The following is a 10,095-nucleotide window of genomic DNA, read 5'->3' as shown; positions in this document are numbered from 1 at the left end:
AGAAGCATACTTTTACACTAGGAAGATCCACATACTTCTTCTTATGACTATTTTTATGGTTAAAGCCCAATCCTTCTGTTCTCTTAGATTGAGCATTCTCAATCCATTTGGGAGGAACTTTAGGTGGTTGTCTCTGTGCCCTGGCCATGGATAGTTCCCTTTCCAGTTTCTCTTTTTGTTCCTTGGTGGTGATCAGATCTTTGTTTAAATTTTCTAAGTCGATGTTAAAAATTCCCATGTTGATTTCCAAGGATTTTGTAGGATCTAAACTTAAATTAAACATCTTATATTGACTGAGTTGAACTTGTAGAAGGATGTTTTCATTTCTAATTTTTTCGAATGACTCATTAATAGAGGTATTTCTATCTAGTAATTCAAAGAACCTGCCTTGGACATCAGATCTAATATTGTTCAGATAATTTATGTGGTCTTTACTGAGTTCCAAGGCTCTATCACTTTGTGCTTTTAATATACTTAGCTTTTTGTAATCATCTAGAGTTTCTAGCAACAGTTCAATTAGTTTTGACTTTGAGAGACACTGAAGAGTGGAGGAACTTACTTCTTCTGATGGAACTTGATCAGTTCCTTCTGTTCTAGCCATAAGGCAGAGATTTGCAGTTTCTTCATTTGGTTGTTCCTCATCGTCTTCTGAGTCTGTTGCTTCGCCCCATGCAGCTATCATGGCCTTCTTGAAGTTTGGTCTGTTGAAGGTAGACTTGTTAAAGCGATCTTTGACCTGTTCCTTCCCTTTTCCTCTGGTCTTGTCGTTCTCCCACAGAGGGCATTCACGAATTTGGTGATCAGTTTCTCCACATTTGAAGCAACCTTGCTCAGTTTTGGAACTAGTGATTTTCTTGGCAAAGTTCCTTCCTTTCTGGTTTCCTGGTTTGAAGTTCCTATAGAGCTTTCTCATTCTTCTGACCAGCATGGCAGCCTCTTCTTCATCTGGTTCAGATTCATCGAGTTCCTCAGCCTTTAGAGCAAGTCCTCGATTTCTTGAGCTCTCGGGAACAGCAGCTCCAAGATGCAGTTCGTGTGTCATCAAGGAACCAGCAAGTTGTTCAATGTTGAACTTGGTGAAGTCCTTGGTCTCAAACAGTGCAGTGACCTTTGTTCTCCAGCGATCATCTTGTGGCATGCTTCTTAGTATTTTTCTTACCTGTTCATCTGTGGGAATGATTCTACCAAGAGAAACTAATTCATTGGTTATGTTAGTAAATCTAGTGAACATTTCTTGAATAGTTTCTTTTGGAAGCATCTCAAATCTTTCATATTTAGACATCAAAAGGTCAATTTTGGAACGCTTAACTTCATTAGTTCCTTCGTGGGTTACTTGAAGTAGTTCCCAAATCTGTTTTGCGTTCTTGCACCCCATGACTCTGTTGTGTTCATGAGGTCCAAGCCCGCAATGCAAGATTTTGACAGCCATGGCATTCATCTCATATTTATCAAAGTCTTCTTTAGAAAATTCAGACATTGGTTTAGGAACTACCTCGTTTTCAGCATTGGTCTTTGTTACCTCGAAGTCTCCAACTTCAATTACACGCCAGACTTGGTAATTTTCAGCTTTGATGAATATCTCCATTCTATTCTTCCAGTATGAGTAGAACTTGCCATTGAACATAGGTGGCCTTTGTGTCGAGTAACCTTCTTCCAGTTTCTCTTGTGAGTTCATACTTTCAGGAACTTGACTCAAACAGGGTTTCCTGTGTTTTGGTGAGTACTGGCTCTGATACCAACTGTTATTCCAGTAGGAACACGCACAAGAGGGGGGGGGGGTGAATTGTAATTAGAACTTTGATAAAGTTTCTTGCGGAACTTAAGAAACAATCAAGAAACTGAGAATAGAGAAGACAATAGCAACAATTGTGAAAACTTCTTGATACTAATCAAGAAGAGAATTCTTTTATTATGGTAATGCCTCGATTACAATAATCTCTCCAACACAAGTTCCTCTCAAACTCGTGTTCCTCACAGTAATCTACTTCGATTACAACTCCTTAACTTCTCTCTCTCAGACTTAAACTCTAAGTCTAAACAGGATAACTCTATCCTTACTAATACAAAATATAATTCGTGTATGGATAACTCTAGATATTAATAATGCTTTTGTGAGGATATAAGAAACTTAGGAACTTTGAATTAACTAGGACACAAACTGTTTTAGAAAATCTTAGACAAAACGTTTTTAGGAAAGCAAAAACTCTCAGAATGTTTGTGTGCTTTAAACCAAAAACGATTTCCCTTTTATAGTGTTTATCCTTAGGGTTAGTTCCCTTCAAAACCTCAACTGCTAACTGCCAGCACTTTGGTCTCCACGTCCCTTGACTTGAGGAACAAGGGGAAGACCACTTCCCACGTTCAGCCATGAAGCAGTTGGTTATTTGACTCAATCAAACCCTAAAACATTTCTTTAAAACAGATTTTATTTATCTACAAAAACTTAGGAGAATTTTTAGGAAAATAAGTTTTGTTTAAATAAAATAAAACGTAAATCTATTTTATATTAAATACGCAAAACTTGTTTTTATTTAAGAAATGTTTTCCATAAAAATCGCTTCCAATAAAATAAATGGCCTAATTAAATCATAAGTTCCTTGAGTACTCTATATACCATTAGCATAATTAATATTTACATAGAATTCTAAGTACAGTGGACTACCTAGACTTCATGTCTTCCCTTTGTCTGGAACTTGCAACTCAGAAGCTTCAGACGTTCCAGCCAAGGAACATTGATGAGTTCCTCTCTAGCTAACACAGGAACTCTTGGCTATGAGTCTGTAATAGTTCTTGTGGATATTCGGAACTCTTGATATGTAACTGTGTTGCTCCTCTTGTGACTTCAAACTGGAACAGATACAACTTCCAGCTCTGAAACTCCATTGACTGTTCCAAGTGTACCTCAGGAACTTCACCAGTTTATTCAAGTTCCTATCCTAATAGAAACTTGGGCATATGCCTGTTCAAAGTCATTTAGCAACCATAATCAGGAAGTTTGCAATATGTGTGTGTCATCAACCAAAACATAGGAACAACAGGGTTATATTTTATTAATTCCCCTTTTAAGCAACATTTGCTTTCGTTTTGGATTTTGATTTCCTTTGACTTCTTTGGGTTGTATGGGTTGATTTTTATGGTTACACTGGTTGACTTTTATGTTTTGGGGATATGAATGGGATGGTGCGGTTTATTTTGTAGTTTCGGGAATTGGCTCCCATGGCACTATTTCAAAACCGAGTGGGCTTTGTTTGTTGGGCCTAGAGTGGGCCGCCTCTGTATTTTTGTATTTTGCAAGTACATTTGGTGCTTATTTAGTGTTAGAATAAAATTTTAGGAGAAATATTACGCCTTTATTGATTTGGGAAGTAAGGAAAACATACTGAAATAAAACTGACCTATATTCTAAGGGGCCTTAGGACCATCTAAAGTCTCTATTATTTTTTTCTACCAATCTAAAGAACTACTAGGCACTTTTTACTAATGGTGCTCTATATGGCTCAAGCCTGGGGTTTAGTCTCATAAAACTTCGACCCTTCACCGGTACTTATCTTGAATTCTATTCCTTTTGCATTGACCCACTGATATGTCTTCACCCATCCGTTCTCGATCTCTTCTAGTGTTGATGCAGGAGAGATTAACCGGGTTGGATCAAAACCTTCATCTTGTAAAGCTAGGGTAGTCATCACAGTCTCGTCCTCCATAGGCCTCGATTCGTTAAACAATGTCCATAGAGTCTGGTTGTCCAATATTTCAGCTGTTTTAGTCTTGGTGAGGTGGGGTGCCTCATCCAAGGTGTGGCAGTCATGGAAAATTTCAAATCCGGGTTTTAGCAAGCCATCCTGAACGAAGGGCTCAGGGAAATCGCAGCATGGGTGTTCTTCTCCTTCCCGAACGAACATCCCGTTTAAGGGTTCTTTGATACGGGGGAAGGAGGGTGGTTTGTTTGGCTTTGTTAAGGCGTAGCCCAGACAGGCGGTCAGCAATATCTTCCTCCGTTGGTTCATAGCCTAAGCCAAAGGGAGTAGATTTGTTAGGTAAAGGATGAAATGTGCATTCCTTCTTCCTTATGCCCAATGGGGTTCCTTGGAAATAACCTTGAGCTAGCAGCATTCTAGGGATGACCCGGGATGCAAGCGGGTCTAGGAATGCTGGATCATAGTCTTCAATGAACTGGATTGCTTCTTCCATTTGAAACCCATAAAGGTCGTCTACAGTTTCGGCCGTTCCAACCATAGTACAACTGATGTCGAGAGGAGGGGCGCGGATTTCTAGTATTACCCCGTTATGGTTAAGTTTAACCATTTGGTGCAGGGTAGAAGCCACACCTCCTAAGTCATGGAGCCAAGGTCGCACCAATTGGAGGTTGAAAGTGGGCTTGATGTCGATTATTTGAAACTCCGTGGTGCGTGCCACAGGCCCGGTTTGTATGGTAAGGTTGATTTTTCCCAACACAGGCCTTCGAGAGTTATCATAGGCTCGTACCGCTTGTGTGGAGGTTTGGAAGTCATCGCTTCCTAGTCACAAGCAATGGGCGGTTCGCAACGGGCAAACGTTAACCGCCGAACCGTTATCTACGAGTGCTAGGGGGATGTTTTGCCCTTTGCATCCAACTACTAGATAGAGGGCTTTGTTATGGGCATTGTAGACACCTACTTTTGTCCCCATTCCCGAAAGGGAAAGGTTCGATGATGAAAGCATAAATCTCCACTTGACAACGCATCTCCTATAAAATAAACGAATCTCAATTCCCCTTTACCGCCGAACCGTTATCTACGAGTGCTAGGGGGATGTTTTGCCCTTTGCATCCAACTACTAGATAGAGGGCTTTGTTATGGGCATTGTAGACACCTACTTTTGTCCCCATTCCCGAAAGGGAAAGGTTCGATGATGAAAGCATAAATCTCCACTTGACAACGCATCTCCTATAAAATAAACGAATCTCAATTCCCCTTTTCATTTCACCCGAAACCTGCTATTTATGGAAACATGCGAAAAATAGTAACTGCTGTAAAAGGTAGCTTCTAAAAGTGGCAAATCATAAAGGATAGAAACCTGTCAGAATTAGGTGTTGCATTCCAACATAAATCCTAAATGAGATAGAAAACTGCGAGAATCCTATTCCTAATATGATTCGGAAATAAGAGTTACGTATTAATTAAAATCCTAACGAGCCTAGAGTTCGTAACGGGCCCAGACGCATTCCGTCATAAAATTGATACGCGCTAAAAGACTCGATTAAGTCTCAAACTCTACGGATTTCAGGAATCCGAATCTGACTAAAGAAAACAGCCCAGACCCTATTTTCAACGCCTGGCTCTGGGAGCCCAAATCTTCGGCGCCCAGGCCTGGGCGCTGAAAATACCTGGGTACGTGTTTTTTCCTAATTCTTTGTGGATTAGAACTCTGCAATTCTATCTTTCCACGAACTCTTCCCTATAAATAGACCCCTAAATTCGACGTGAAAAGAACACACACACACACAATTCATATTCTGAGTATTGACTCCAACCCTTAGCCTAAGCCTCACGCTGCGAAATTGTGTTCTGTCGCAATCGATTCATAAATTGAACAGAACGTATCCTGTCCCATAACTGATATTCGTTAAATAAAAAGGAGAAATAGCAAAGTCAAAGTGGTTAGTTTTCTGAGAACCGTGACGCACCTCTCAAGGGTGCGTCGTAATGTGTCCCTTTTCGATGATTTAACTGCTTTCCTCGCCCTTTTTATGAACTGTTAAACTAACTAAATCTGATTGTTCTATCACGCCTAACAAATATAATATTTTTGGGAAATCGGATTATCATGCTAGGTCCTTTAATGCTATTTAAATCAGATAATCACGATCGAATTAGTATTATATGTTGCATATTGCTAAAATCAACTCAGATTAGTTTAATAGTTAACGCATGTCCCTTCAATTATTTATGCTGAGCTAGTAAGGATATCCTGCCTCTGGAGTTATCGAAGAGCGAGTACTCCTCTCGGTAGTTACAGTCCCCCGAACCCTCAATCTATACCTTGCGGGTGTATATTGAGAGATCCCCACACCAGGGATCACAAGGGAACCTACGGCCGTCGTGGTCAAACATAATTGCACTCCCTTTATGTCACGATAACCGGGTTTTGTCAGTTTTTCTCATTGTCGTTAAAAACTGAATGGTGACTCCTATATTACTAGTCAATTGGGTGTATGCTCACAGGAAATCCAATTACACTTGATTGAATAAAAGAATCGTCACACCCACGAGGGACGAGGTCACGCATTAGCCTCGTGCTTTTTCGACCCCCTCACAGTGGCGACTCCACTGGGGATAGTGAAGGAAATACTCGTGCTTGTAGGTAATCAAAATAGCCGAAGGGTGAAACGATCCTACCCCGCGTTTATTTCCCCATGAAGTTGGGACGACCTGAAAATCAGCATATTAATGTGAACGGGCAGAACCGCATAACGAATCTCGGCTCCCTCGGGAGTTGGGACTAAGGATACCTTTTCCCGCCAATAGAGGGGTGCATACGCCGCGCATGTTTCCCACTCGGTACTTGTGTAGGTAGTACACCTATCCCGAACCCAATCGCTCGCTCATTAGGTCCCTCTCGCCTGCATGCCCCCTTGGTTTGCACTTGCGGGTTGGCCTCTTGAGCGAAATTCGTCTGTTGAAGACACTACCTCGACCGGGGCATGTGTTGGATCTACGATAGAAGAGGTACCAAGCCAGGCGCAAATAAACTACCCATAGAAGCCTATCATAAACTACGTGGCATATTTAATTTTCAAATCCATGTTTGTAATGTAGTTATGTGTAGCGAAATATGTGATTGTGTACGACAAACTATCCTAGAAAACCAACGACCTTAAAAATTGCCCAAACATTCATAGACTAATTTGCCAAAGAGTTATACCGAAACACGTGTTCCGCAAACCCGAATGATCGCCACAAAAATAAGCGACGCTCGGGATGGCCTGTAACGAATCCCACAAACGCTGTTACGCGTAAAGGACGTTATTAAGCAAGCACGCAAATCGAAGTCGCATAAACAGAAGACAGAACACGAGAACCAGCCAGGGACGCATTTTCAACGCCCCTGGCTGGACTCCAGAATTTCTCACGCCCCTCGCTGGGCGCTGAAGTTGCTGCTTGGCCTTCTGGTCGAGCGCAGCAGCCTCGGTACCCGCGCGAAAGGAAAATACGTAGAACAAAAAAATGTTCGTAAAAAGAATTGCTACGAGGGCGTAAGAAAAGCACTCGATTTCAAAAGCGACTCGTGAAAAAATTAATAACTCTTTGTGTCGTTGTTAGGCCTCCTACGACGACAATACTCGGCACCAAAACCGAACGTGCTAATAACTATGAATGTCACACGGGCAAGTGTTTCGAAAATCCAAAGAATGACCAAAAAAAAAAAAAAAACCACTAAGTGTACCGACAAAAGAAAGAGTGAAAAACCAATTTAGAGAGTCGAAGTCTAGACTAAGTAATGCTTGAAACTTTGGGAACCTAAACTTTAGCTTATCTTATGCCTAGGACTGGTCCTGCCACTTGGTGCGGATCAGGGAATCAACGGTTAGTGCGTCTCGAAGATACATCGCCAACACCAGGTTTAGTGACTCCAAGCTCCGTCCGTCATCCCTCATTTCAAGGATCTCCGCTTCCCCAACCTCGATTCGCACCTTCAAACATGTCCATCGAAGATTTGCAAGAGCAGATGGCTCAAATGACCCGACTCATGGGCCAACTAAAAATGGAAAATGAAGCTTTAGCGGCTGCGCAAGCCAAAAATGACCTCCATAACGAGAAGAGGATTGAAAAAATGGTCCTACAGCAAACCATGGGGAGCAAATACTTCTCCCTCGATCCTGAACCTTTTCCTGGCAAACTACCAGAAAAGTTCAGTTCATCTGACTTACCAAAGTTCAAGGCCACGGACAACTCCCGTGACCATCTACTGAGCTTTGTGAATGCCATGAACTTGAAAGGCGTGGACAAGTCCATGTACTTACCTGCCTTTCCTTTGTCCTTGGAACCTGTGCCGCTCAAATGGTACTATCACCAGGACCCTAAGCTCTTCCCCACTTGGGAAGACTTTGTCAATGTCTTCATCAAGCAATACTCGTCGAACATGGATTTCCAAGTCACCATGCGCGAGCTGGAAGTTCTCTTCCAAAAGAAAAATGAGGGTTTCACGACCTACTTTGCTAGATGGAGGGATTAGGCGGCCCAGCTAATCAATAGGCCTCCCGAAACAGAGTTGGTCCAAAAATTCATTGACAACCTTGACCCGGCTTACAGACAACACCTTAGGTACCTGGGACTTGACACTTTCAAAAGAGTTTATGATGTGGGAATAAAGATCGAGGACGACCTCGCCAAAACCATACAAAGCAAACCCACATATAAGAACAACACCTATAATCGGGGTAACACATCCCAAGCCCAAGAAGTCCATGCTGTAGAAGAGACTCCCGCCCGAAGAAGCCTTGGAAGATGGGTCCGAGACCGAAAGTTTGCCCCACTCGGGTCGACTTTGGTACAAGCGTTTGAAAGACTAACCAATCAAGGAAAGTTGAGACCTATAGGCCCCACCCGTGACCCTTCTGTCAAAAGCAAATATTGGGTCGAAGGTACTTACTGCAAATTCCATCAAGGAAATGGGCATGACACTGAAAACTGCTGGAATCTAAAACATACGATCCAGGACATGATAGAGGATGAAGTGATACCTCTCCCTAACGTTGGCAAACCCAACAACAACAAGAGCCCACTCGGCTCTTGTCACATCTCTCTCGATCAACCAGAGAATTTCGACCCCATGGTGTATATTACACCTCAAGGTGAACCACTCGCTGTGGTCCCTATGGATCGAATCGAGAGGGAAGTGTGCGGTGTGTGGAATGATGATGCTGAAGATATTTACCTATCTCAAGTGTCGGGCCAGGACCTCTTCACTGAAACTTGGCCCGGGTATGCTCTCATTGACACCACCCCTCAGGAGCCCGAGGTCGACAACCTCACCCGATCCGGAAGAATATACCAACCGGATTTTCACCCACCTCCTATGGACGACATCCCGGTTAGGCAAACTCCTGAGAATGGACGGCACGCCACCGTCGCAGAAGTCATTGAAAATCCTGTCCTGAAACAACTAAAAAGAACCAAGGCCGACATTACCATCTGGGATCTTATGTGTACTTCAAAGGAACATCGCGAAAAGCTTATTCGCTCACTTGACCTCATCTCAGTACCTACAGATATCACACCTGACTCATTGGTTAGCCATGTCACGAGAGATGCCGGAGAAAAGGCCATAGTTTTCACTGATAAAGACTTACCCAAAGAGGGGGGTGCTCACAATAAAGCCCTTTACCTAGTGGTTGGATGCAAAGGACAAAATATCCCCCTAGCGCTCGTAGATAATGGTTCGGCGGTTAATGTCTGCCCATTGTGAACCGCCCATTGCTTAGGGCTAGGAAACGATGACTTCCAAACCTCCACGCAAGGGGTACGAGCTTATGATAACTCCCGAAGGCCTGTATTGGGAAAAATCAACCTTACCATACCAACCGGGCCTATGGCACGCACCACGGAGTTTCAAATAATCGACATCAAGCCCACTTTCAACCTCCTCTTAGGGCGACCTTGGCTCCATGACTTAGGAGGTGTGGCTTCTACCTTGCACCAAATGGTTAAACTTAACCATAACGGGGTAATACTAGAAATCCGCGCCCCTCCTCTCGACGTCAGTTGCACTATGGTTGGGACGGCCGAAACTGCAGACGACCTTTATGGGTTTCAAATGGAAGAAACAATCCAGTTCATCGAAGATTATGACCCAGCATTCCAAGACCCGCATGCATCCCGAGTCATCCCTAGAATGTTGTTAGCTCAAGGTTATTTCCCAGGAACCCCATTGGGCATAAGGAAGAAGGAATACACATTCCATCCTTTTCCCGACAAATCTACTCCCTTTGGCTTAGGTTATGAACCAACGGAGGAAGATATTGCCGACCACCTGTCTAGGCTACGCCTTAACAAAGCCAAACAAACCACCCTCCTTCCCCCATATCAAAGGACCCTTAACGGGATGTTCGTTCGGGAA

The sequence above is a fragment of the Spinacia oleracea genome, chromosome 4 (genome assembly GCF_020520425.1).
Source record: "Spinacia oleracea cultivar Varoflay chromosome 4, BTI_SOV_V1, whole genome shotgun sequence".
NCBI classification, from domain to species: Eukaryota; Viridiplantae; Streptophyta; class Magnoliopsida; order Caryophyllales; family Amaranthaceae; genus Spinacia; species Spinacia oleracea.
Note: the sequence above shows the minus strand (reverse complement) of the source record.